General features: G+C 42.8%; 1 protein-coding gene and 1 pseudogene across 1 annotated transcript in view; both read right to left on the bottom strand.

Annotated features, from left to right (window-relative positions):
- LOC141192373 (gastrula zinc finger protein XlCGF66.1-like) overlaps positions 1–12,435 on the bottom strand; it is a 99,639-nt gene that overhangs the window by 60,544 nt on the left and 26,660 nt on the right. The gene's annotated exons all lie outside the window — the stretch shown is intronic.
- The window catches only part of LOC141192372 (uncharacterized), a 46,264-nt pseudogene that overhangs the window by 31,266 nt on the left and 2,563 nt on the right, over positions 1–12,435 (bottom strand).

The following is a 12,435-nucleotide window of genomic DNA, read 5'->3' as shown; positions in this document are numbered from 1 at the left end:
TCTGCCCGTTACCGAGTTTCCTCTAAATAAGCATTCTTCTAAGGCTACCGGGACCTTGCCTTTTTAGCTGCAGTAGTTTTCATCCAATGTTTGGGAATTTTTCAGCATTACAATCCTCCATGCCAGAGGTGAGATTTTTTCCCCAATTAATTAAGGTCTGATGGGAGGTCGAAAGGGATCTTTGATACCTAGTGACTGGGACAAAAGAGATGCTAATCGCAGACATAGGAAGTCTTTGAGGTGGGGGGATTTTGTGTGGTTGTCCTCAAAAAATCTGCGCTTAAAGGTCACATCTAGAAAGGTAGCACCTAAATATGTAGGTCCTAATAAAATTATTAACATTTTAAATCCTGTGACAGTTAAGTTGCAACTTGCTATTGGCTGGAAAATCAGATTCTTTCCATTCTTCTCGTTTAAAAAAATTTGAAGGGACACCTGGTCCTCAAAACATTGTTGAGGTTGGTCTGTGAAGCGCTGTGGAATTAATGGCGCTATATAAATGAGTAAAAAAAATAAAAAATAAATTTGAAAGGGTATCAGGAGTCTGAGGTTGTGATTTGTGAGTTGTGATGATAGGGAATAAGAGGGTAACCGGTGCCGAGCTGCATGAGCCCTCTCAAATCATGAGTACTTGTGTGGGCTGCCAGTATCCAGTATGGATAATACGCCCCTGCCTATCTAGTTATCATGTGGAAAATATCTCATAGGTGCAAAAATGTCTACATTTCTGTTTATTTTCAGTCAAGATGGGGTGCAGAGTGTACTTTAATGAGAAAAAAATGAACTTTTTAGAATTTACCAAATGGCTGCAATGAAACAAAGAGTGAAAAATTTAAAGGGGTCTGAATACTTTCCGTACCCACACACACACACTGATACATTAAATTGGACCAGGTATGTCTTAATCTATAAAGGAAAGGGTTTGGTACTCATCAGAGAATGTTTCAATAGTCCGCCTCAATGTGTTTCCCCAGCAGGTTCATCAGGAGTCTTGATACAGGGATGATAATTCATAATGTTCAGCATAGTGTGCCTAATAGCCAGGTGTCCATGTTTAAATATCCCACTTCATCCAAAACCCCTCCACAGACTAGGAGACCCATTCCCATTCCTAGAGGCGAATTGTCCTAGGACATATAGAATGGAGTCTGTCTACAATAATGTACTGCGCCTGCGCTACTTCTCATGAACTAGAGGTCTGATAATGTCCATCCCCTAGTGTGCATGTGCGGAAGTGACGCGCTTTAGGCTGAAACGCCAGATAAAGTGATTGCCGCCATGCCACTCGTACCCATAACTGCGCATATCAGTAGTTATGCGCTCCACATCGGAGTGCACCTAGGGTAATTGTCAGTGATTGCGCATGCCCGGATGTGTGCGTTCACAGGGAACTGAGTAGCAATGGGTAGAGTATAAAATCCAAAAATGTAATCCAGAATGGGGCTGTATTCACTCACTTTCCTTTTTGAGGATACATCTATTATGATCACCTCCTCTCACATTGGATTTAACTACCTCAATAATACAAAAGGAGATGTCTCCGGTTTCACCTCGATGTACACTGTTCATGAGTCTTGCTAATGGGGTGTCTTGACCAGGGGTCGACAAAGTTGTTCAGAATCTAGGAGCCAGCCAAAAAATTTAGGAGCCAGAATTTTTTTTGTTGACAAACTGTACATATAGACCCCCTCACACACGGCGTCTCCCCGGGGAGCACGGCCTTTGTATGTACTTACACAGGTAGCGGCCCCCCGGCCACAGCGATCCTTCCCCCCAGGGCCGGCTCCAGGTTTTTCTGGGCCCCGGGCGAAAGAGTCTCAGTGGGCCCTTTTAACACATACACGATTCATGATGCACAGATACGGCGGAGAAATAAATAAATATATATATATATATATATATATATATATATATATATATATTTATTTATTTATTACACATGGTCCAGCCTGCCCCCTCATCCTTCACATACGCAGACATATGCGTGCGCACACACGGTACGCAGACATATGCACGCACACACGGTACGCAGACATATGCGCGCGCACACACGGTACGCAGACATATGCGCGCGCACACACGGTACGCAGACATATGCGCGCGCGCACACGGTACGCAGACATATGCGCGCGCGCACACGGTACGCAGACATATGCACGCACACATGGTACGCAGACATATGCGTGCGCACACACGGTACGCAGACATATGCGCACGCACACACGGTACGCAGACATACACATAGATAAAACAGACAAATATATATACAGTCATATACACTGACATTCACATACATGCACTCACACAGACCCATTACTAATATTTTTAATATGGGGATTGGGGAAGCCTCACTCACCTGTCCCCGGTCCAGTGTCCTGTCCAGCAGCTCCTCGGGTATGGGGCAGTGCAGGGCCCCCGGCGTGTCACAGACTTCATGGCCCTGGAACATCAGAGGGGCCCACTTGCGGTCGGGTCCGGGCCCCTCCCGCCCATCTGTGCAGGACCTCCACTCCGACGGTGTTTGATTGCCGGCACTCCCCCCAGACATGGCCGCGCGCTGTGCGGCTGTGTCTGCTAGTAATGACGCGGCAGGAGCGACACACAAGCACAATTAAAGGTGCAGTGCCGTCGACCCTGCCGCGTCATTACTAGCAGACACAGCCGGACAGCGCGCGGCCATGTCTGGGGGGAGTGCCGGCAATCAAGCAGCGCCTGCGTCCCTGAACAGGTGCAGAGGAAGCGGCCCGGGCCCCGACAGTGAGTGGGTGGGCGGGCGGGTGTGTGGGCTAGGCGCCAGACAACATTTTCTAGGCGCCACTGGCGACCAGGCGCCTGGGTTTGTCGAGCCCTGGTCTTGACCATGGCCTATATCGTCCAAATGCTTCCCGCACCCTCTTCCTAGACTGTCTCTTGGTCTTGCCTACATAATCTAGGGGACAGGTGCAGGTGGCCATATATACAAATCCTGATGTTTTACAGTTGGGATAATCCCTCTGGAAAAAGGTTTTACCAGAGGACTAACTCGAGAAACATTCTTCTACCTAGCCAAGCCCCCTTGGGTGCAAGTTTTTTATAGAAATTATGCATTAAATGGTCCCTAATTGACCGACTCTTTCTGAAAGTTATTGTGGGAGTAGATTCCACAGCCCTCTCTGGTCCGGGTCGGCCACAAGTATATTCAGGTGCTTTTTGAGGATATTAACGATACAGTCACTCTGATTGCCTTAAGTTCCTATTACTTGTTTTATCCCATCTTTTTCTTGCTCTCTTGGTTAGGTATGGAGGAGTGTCTGTCTCTCCCGTTTTTCTACAAATGATCGTGCGGAATCCAAAATGTACTGTGCGTACCCTTCTTCCTTGAATCTGGTGTTCATGTCTATTGCCTGTATATTAAAATCTATGACATTAGAAAAGTTCCTTCTCAATCTTAAAAATTGGCCCCTGGGTATCTTTCTTGATTGGTACATCCAGGAAAGGCAACTGTTAATAATTAAACTCCGATGTAAATCTAAGGCCCACTCTATTGATGTTGAGTTCCCTGACAAATTCAAGAAATTGTTCACTCGTCTCTGACCAGATGATAACAATGTTGTCAATATATCTATACCATACCCCAATATATGGATGCCACCACTTATGATCATCCCTGAATATTGTGGTTTCCTCCCACCAGCCCAGGAATAGGTTAGCATACGAGGGGGTACAGGGGCTCCCCATCGCAGTACCCCTGAGCTAGTGGAAGTACTTCTTGTCAAAAAGAAAGAAGTTATGAGTAAGAGTGAATTTTAGAAGATCCTCCATGAAGTCATTATGTCTGCTACAGTCTACTGATCTCGATTTCAAGAAATGTCTTACTCCTCTGATACCATCCTCATGCGGTATATTACTGTACAAAGCCTCAATATCTAGTAAGGCCTGTTCCCCTACATGAATATATACATGCTCAAAGGTATACATGTAGGGGAGCAGGCAAAGGTAAAACCATTTTCCAGAGGGATTATTCCAACCTCAGGCAGTACTGTGGGAACATTACACTGTGTGGGGGCATCATACATACTGCATAAGGGGCATAATGGGGGCATTACACCGTGTGGGGGGCATCATACATACTGCATAAGGGGCATAATGGGGGCATTACACTGTGGGGGGCATCATACATCCTGCATAAGGGGCATAATGGGGGCATTACACTGTGGGGGGCATCATACATACTGCACAAGAGGCATAATGGAGGCATTACACTGTGGGGGGCATCATACATCCTGCATAAGGGGCATAATGGGCATTACACTGTGTGGGGGCATCATACATCCTGCATAAGGGGCATAATGGAGGCATTACACTGTGTGGGGGCATCATACATCCTGCATAAGGGGCATAATGGGGGCATTACACTGTGGGGGACATCATACATACTACATAAGTGATATAATGGGAGCATTACACTGTGTTGGGGCTATCTATCTAGCTATCCTTATATATATATATTTATCTATCTACCTATTCTTATATCTATCTATCCATTTATCTATATCTGTATCTATCGATTTATTATCTATCCATATATCTATCTATCTATATATCTATTAATCTATTTATCTATCCATATATCTATCTGTCCATGTATATATTTATTTATGTATTAGCTATCGACCTATCTAATCTATTATCTATGTATCTATTTATTATCTATCATTCTATTATTTATCTATGATCTATCCATATATCTATTGACCTATCTAATTATCTATCATTCTATCTATTTATCCATATATCTATTTATTATCTATGTATCTGTGTTTATCTATCTATCCATATATCTATCTATCTATCCATATATCTATCATCTATCCATATATCTATCTATCCATATATCTATCTATCGATTATCTATCAGTCTATCGGTAGATGGATAGATAGTTATATAGAGAGATAGATAAGTAATAGATATATAGATGATAGATAGACATATAGACTACTAGAAAGATAGACTGCTAGATAGATAATAGATTGATAGATAAATGGATAATAGATACATAGTTTCCAAGGGACCCCCAGAAAAAAATTGACGTAGGCTCCCCCTATAAAATCTAACCAGTAAAAGCTAAACAGACAGCTGTGGGCCGATATTAATAGCCAGGGAAGGGGAATGGATAGGCATTGCAGGAGGAGCATGATGAGATGGAGCAAGGAACTGTGCAGGCTGATGCCACACAGCCCAGCCTCATCTCATCTCAATGCGGATTTGGTGATAATGAGGAGGAAAAGGAGGAGGAACAGAAGCTGCTTTCCTGCGCTACAGATGGTAATACCCACACAACATTCATATAGTCTGTTCAGCGTGGATGGCCTGAGGAGAGGGAGAACGAGGAGGAGGACCAGGAGGAGGAGGAGAGCATGGACAGTTGTCCTTTTGGTCAGGACAGGGAAGTCTTGCCTGTTGGCAGTCTGGCACACATGGCTGAGTTTATGTTCCGCTGCCTTTCCCGTGACCCTTTGTGTTGTATGCATTTTGGATGGCAGTAATTACAGGTTGGCCACACTTCAAGACCCACGCTAGAAGAAGAACTTGCTAACTCTCCTTCCTGTGGCGGAGAGGTGTAATAAAATGTTGCAGTACCAGAAGGCCCTTGTTGAAGAATTATTTAAAAAATTCCTATCTGAAAACGCTGGGGGCAGAGGTCACAGTTAGTTGGACAACCAAGGAGTACAGGAGAGACACAAATCCAATCCAGCAGAGGCAGGGGAACACTGTCAAAGGTGTGGGACAGTTTTCTCAGACCCTCCCAGCGCTCAGGTCCTGATGCGCGGAGTACTCTGACAAAGGAGGGAACATTTTTGGAAGATGCTGAAGGAGTACCTTGCCGACCATACCAGCCTCCTCCGTGATTCCTCTGTGCCTTATTAATATTGGGTATCCAAGCTGGACACGTGGCATGAACTGGCTCTCTACGCCTTGGAGTTCCTGGCCTGCCCTGCCGCTAGCGTTTTGTCAGAGAGGGTTTTTAGTGCCGCCGGGGGCATTATAACTGATAGGCGCATCAGTTTGTCAACTGAAAATGCTGACAGGCTAACTCTTATAAAAATGAACAAAAGCTGGATTGGGCCAGACTTCTCAACACCACCGGATGATAGCAGTGGAACATAAAGTCAAATCCAGTGTTTTTTTGGGGGGTCTACTCCCATGCACCTCTTCACACCCAGACATGGGTATTCGCTTCCTGATTTTGTCCATTTTATGTTGTACTCCTCCTTCTCCACCACCATATCACCAGGGTGAACGTGATGCAACACCCACATAATTTTTCTTAAGAGTGTTGTTTATGATGCCCATAGGAACAATTTTTTTAATGAGGACCTCCTCTACGTCTCTTTAAAGGGGTATTGGGAGTGCGTCCAATTTTTTGGCAGCCCTTGCAGACACTGCATGGGCATTACAACTATAGCAGACCCACTCCTTAATAATGGGAACAACAAAGCATAGCCGGCTGATGGCCCTCTAACAATAGTGAGGGACGACTGCTGGCCCTCTAACAATAGTAAAGGCCGGCTGATGGCCTTGTAAAAATAGGCTTTGTGACTTTCACAGTTCCTCCTTCATAAATGAAACAGGATGTGTCTGATCATGTCTCACACACCACATGACCAAATAAGGTAATAAAATGTTAAAATGACATTTACCGGTGAATATCTTTTTCACCGTTGAAGGCAATGCAAAAGTGAAAAACGCATCAAAAACAGTACGTATAAACATAACCCAAGGTGTCGAGGAGCATTTTTGGTTTTGGTTATTTATTTTGCCTTATATACAAGTCATTACCCTAGAAAGAATGTTCCTTAACATTTTTTCCAGTAAAATCAATTTTGGATTCATTTTTGTATGTTTTATTGCGAGTCTGTAAAAGTGGCGTAATACTCTGACATTGTTCACAGCAGTGGCCTGGGAGTCAGAGATGCTTCCAGGGGTCTTGCCCATGCTGTTCCCATATCATTTGAGCACTGTTCCCATCGATTTGGCCAATTTTTAGGCCCCCTCCAGACCTCTGGGGGAGGGGGGGACCGCCTAAAAATACTCGAGTTTCCCATTGACTTATATTGGGCTCATTGCTTGGGTCGATTGATTTGCTCGATCCGAGCAATGAGCACCCGAGCATTTTAATGCTCACCCATCAATAGGCTCTATACATCCCAACCCCCCTTCTTTTTTAATCCTCTGGTTCATTCACTCTTCTCCGTGGCACGCCAACATCACATCACTCACACCAATTTTGATACTTTGATTCTGTGACTTCTAGCCCGACTTACTTACTGATATTTTTACATCATGCTATATTTATTTTTGGATGAAACTTATCACCACAAACGTGCATTTTATTATTATTTTCTCAATTTCATTCATCTTATAAACAATATGTAATTATATATTTTGAAATGTTTTATAATTTCTTCTTAAATTATTTACAATGTTAAACTGCCCAAGATGAACTTTCACATATCATGTGTTCTTTTTTGGCTACACATTTTTTCAAATTCACCAGTGTATATACTGTATATGGCTGCGTTCTGTCACTTGGCATATGTTTATTTGTCATGAGTCGCTAGTATGCTTCTTCAAAACGCTTAGACAATAAAAAAAAGCATATTATTCTAGTGTGGAACTGGATTTACTGTTATCTACTAGCAGCACGGATTTTCAACTTTTCTTTCCTTTCCACATACTACTGGTTTGGGCCAGATCCTGGACCATCTGGGTTAAATTTTCCAAGTGATCACAGAGTGTACGAACTGGATCCATTGGTGGGAAAAAAAGTATCGGCCAGACGTAATGTCACTCATGGACAGGCAGTGAGGCAGGGTAGTCAAACATTCTGAGGTCAAATACCAAGAAAGCACATAGAAAACTAAAGTGAAAAGACAAAGGTGAAGTCAAGTCATGATCTGAGGTCAGAATACCAGGAAGATAGCGGATCAGAGCAAATAGGCTAGACAAAGAAATTGTCAGAACTACGTCCAAGGTCAGACAGCAAAGGATAAACAATCAGAGCATTGAAATACAAGACAAACCACTGAGCAGATGGTAAGTCTGGCAGAGGTCTGAGAAAGAGAGCTCAGCTAAGTAATTGGGTAATCACCTGGAACAGTGAACACCTGAAAGAAGCTCAGCACCTCTCAGACTCAGATTGGACAGCTGAGCTGTCCATCAAAGCACCGACAGCTGAGCACACCCCGCACCAGAATGAACGACTGAGGTATCAGTCACAGCGTCCAAGACACTCTGAGCGGAGGAATCGTGACACTCTGATGTTTATTAAGCTGATGTTTATTAAGAGTTGATTATAGTGTAAAACATTTCCCACATTAAGAACATGAAAAAGGCTTCTCTCCTGCGTGACTGCTCTGGTGACTAAGAAGAGAGGATCTCTTCACAAAACATTTTCCACATTCTGAACAGGAAAAAGGCTTCTCCCCTGTGTGAGTTCTTTGGTGCATCATAAGATTCCATTTATGGTTAAAATACTTCCCACATTCTGAACAGGAAAAAGGCTTCTCCCCTGTGTGGTTTCTCTGGTGCGCAACCAAATCTGATTTCTGGTTAAAACATTTCCCACATTCTGAACATGAATACGGCTTCTCCCCTGTGTGAGTTCTTTGGTGTATCATAAGATTCCATTTATGGTTAAAATATTTCCCACATTCTGAACAGGAAAAAGGCTTCTCCCCTGTGTGAGTTCTTTGGTGTATCATAAGATTCCATTTATGGTTAAAATATTTACCACATTCTGAACAAGAAAAAGGCTTCTCCCCTGTGTGGGTTCTCTGGTGACTAACAAAAACTGATTTCCGGTTAAAACATTTCCCACATTCTGAACAAGAAAAAGGCTTCTCCCCTGTGTGCGTTCTCTGGTGAATAGCAAGATCTGATTTCTGTTTAAAACGTTTCCCACATTCTGAACAGGAAAAAGGCTTCTCCCCTGTGTGGGTTCTCTGGTGACTAACAAAAACTGATTTCCGGTTAAAACATTTCCCACATTCTGAACAAGAAAAAGGCTTCTCCCCTGTGTGCGTTCTCTGGTGAATAGCAAGATCTGATTTCTGTTTAAAACGTTTCCCACATTCTGAACAGGAAAAAGGCTTCTCCCCTGTGTGGGTTCTCTGGTGACTAACAAAAACTGATTTCCGGTTAAAACATTTCCCACATTCTGAACAAGAAAAAGGCTTCTCCCCTGTGTGGGTTCTCTGGTGGCTATCGAGATGCGCTTTCCGGTTAAAACATTTCCCACATTCTGAAAAGGAAAAAGGCTTCTCCCCTGTGTGGGTTCTCTGGTGGCTATCAAGATGCGCTTTCCGGTTAAAACATTTCCCACATTCTGAACATGAAAATGGCTTCTCCACTGTATGAGTTCTCTGGTGACTAACAAGATCTGATTTCTGGTTAAGACTTTTCCTACACTTGGAAAAAGAAAATCTATTCTCTTGTGTGTGGATTTTTTGATCTTTAAGAAAAGATTTTTCAATGGGAAAACTATTTCCATATTCTGAATGTGATAATGGCTTCTTTGCTTTAGGAGCAGTTCGCTTTTTAATGCTTATTTTGTGACTTTGATTTTCCTTAGTAGTCGGTAATGAATCAGAAGACAGGACCTGTTTCAAAGGATCAGATGACAGATCTTTGCTGTGAAGGGATGATGGTATATCTGCAGTAATGGCATTCATTTCAATTGTATCCTGTGGGATCTCAAGATCATCTGATTTAAAAATTGAAGATGTCAGCTGTCCCTCTGATTTCCTGGTACAGTCATCTGCTAAGAATAAAACCAATTATTACTTTTGAATAAAATATCCTTGAGTTTTATATTTTTGAGCATTTCTACTTAGACTGTCCGTAAAAAACTGAACTATTCACCAAGACAATGACAGGTCACAGTATAATAAAACCTCATAGGATGAACCAGTAGAGCGTGGTGTTCAACTGTTTGTTCATTCTGCCTCCAAAATATGGAATAAAAAGTCACCAAACAATGTTATGTAGGGGAAAATAATATCAATAAAAACTTCTACTCATCTCACAAAAAAACAAGCCCCCACTCAGGTCCATCATCTGTCAGTGGAAAAACAGAGGTTTCCACATTATTAGTGGCTCAAAGGCTCTTGAAAAGCAACATGGCTTCCATAAACTAATACAGTAAAATCCACCCTCCCAAAGTCAAATCTCCCTCTCACTTCTGAGCCTTGCAGTGTGCCCAAACCACATTTAGCATCCATGTATTTGGCATTACTACAACCCCTGGCAAAAATAATGGAATCACCGGGCTCGGAGGACGTTCATTCAGTTGTTTAATGTTGTTGAAAAAAAGCAGATCACAGACATGGCACAAAACTAAAGTCATTTCAAATGGCAACTTTAGGGCTTTAAGAAACACTAAAAGAAATCAAGATAAAAAATGTGGTACTCAGTAAGGGTAATTTTTTTCAGACCAAGCAGAGGGAAAAAATTATGGAATCACTCAATTCTGAGGAAAAAATTATGGAATCACACTGTCAATTTTCATTTCCAAAACTAACACCCGCATCAAATTAGATCTGCTCGTTAGTTTGCATCTAAAAAGGAGTGATCACACCTTGGAGAGCTGTTGCACCAAGTGGACTGACATGAATCATGGCTCCAACACGAGAGATGTCAATTAAAATAAAGGAGAGGATTATCAAACTCTTAAAAGAAGTTAAATCATCACGCAATGTTGCAAAAGATGTTGGTTGCTCACAGTCAGCTGTGTCTAAAATCTGGACCAAATACAAACAACATGGGAAGGTTGTTAAGGCAAACATACTGGTAGACCAAGGAAGACATCAAAGAGTCAAGACCGGAAACTTAGAGCAATATGTCTCCAAAACAGGAAATGCACAACAAAACAAATGAGGAACGAATGGGAGGAAACTGGAGTCAATGTCTGTGACCGAACTGTAAGAAACTGCCTAAAGGAAATGGGATTTACATACAGAAAAGCTAAACATAAGCCATCATTAACACCTAAACAGAAAAAACCAAGGTTACAATGGGGTAAGGAAAAGCAATCGTGGACTGTAGATGACTGGATGACAGTCATATTCAGTGATGAATCACGAATCTGCATTGGGCAAGGTGATTGTAGCACCCCCTTACCGCCGCGGTCCCGATCCGGCGTCCTCCTGCTCCCCTGCTGCTGCTGGTGCGCGCAGCTTCCTGAGCACTGTGCTTAGGGCGCGCACGCTCCATCCCTCTTAAAGGGGCCTCGCGCGCAGTCCTAAAGAGTCCCCGGCCAATGGCCGGAGGACTTCCCCTATATAAGGCACCTCCTCCAAAATGGAGGTGCCTGTGCAAGGTTGTTGTTTGTCATTGATGATATGGGGCTGCATGTCAGGTAAAGGCACTGGGGAGATGGCTGTCATTACAGCTTCAATAAATGCCCAAGTTTACATTGATATTTTGGACAGTTTTCTTATCTCATCAATTGAAAGCATGTTTGGGGATGATGACATCATTTTGCAAGATGATAATGCATTCTGCCATAGAGCAAAAACTGTGAAAACATTCCTTGAAAGAAGACACATAAGGTCAATGTCATGGCCTGCAAATAGTCCGGATCTCAATCCAATTGAAAATCTTTGGTGGAAGTTGAAGAAAATGGTCCATGACAAGGCTCCAACCTGCAAAGCTGATCTGGCAACAGCAATCAGAGAAAGTTGGAGCCAGATTGATAAAGAGTACTGTTTGTCACTCATTAAGTCCATGCCTCAGAGACTGCAAGCTGTTATTAAAGCCAGAGGTGGTGCAACAAAATACTAGTGATGTATTGGAGTGCTTTTTTGTGTGTTTGTTTTTCATGATTCCAGAATTTTTTCCTCAGAATTGAGTGATCCCATAATTTTTTCCCTCTGCTTGGTCTGAAAAAAATTACCCTTACTGAGTACCACATTTTTAATCTTGATTTCTTTTAGTGTTTCTTTAGTTTTGTGCCATGTCTGTGATCGGCTTTTTTTCAAAAAACATTAAACAACTGAATGAACATCCTCCGAGCACGGTGATTCCATAATTTTTGCCAGGGGTTGTATAGTGAGGAAATCCCACTTAATTTACGCTGTGTGTCTCCTGGAGCACAATCTGGGCACTATGTGTTGGGCAATAAAATGGCAAATGTGCTATTTTCACTCTCCAACATCCACTGTGTGCTAATTTACAGTAAGAGAATGTGGAGTCAAAGTAGTCACTGCTCCTATAGATTAATTCACTGAGGGTTACAATTTCCAAAATGGAGTCCCCTTATGGGGATTTCTACTGCTCTGGTTTTCTGACATTTTGTCATATTAAGGCTTCTGCAAATGGTGTGTCCCATCTCCCCTGGGATCAGCTCCTGCAACGTCTGCTTCTCTCACCAGGAGCCACCTTATTCATTCAGC

Source organism: Phyllobates terribilis, unplaced genomic scaffold (assembly GCF_046119375.1).
Source record: "Phyllobates terribilis strain yellow unplaced genomic scaffold, ASM4611937v1 Scaffold_60__1_contigs__length_8166268, whole genome shotgun sequence".
In the NCBI taxonomy this organism is placed as follows: domain Eukaryota; kingdom Metazoa; phylum Chordata; class Amphibia; order Anura; family Dendrobatidae; genus Phyllobates; species Phyllobates terribilis.
This window is presented reverse-complemented; position numbering and strand designations above follow the sequence as displayed.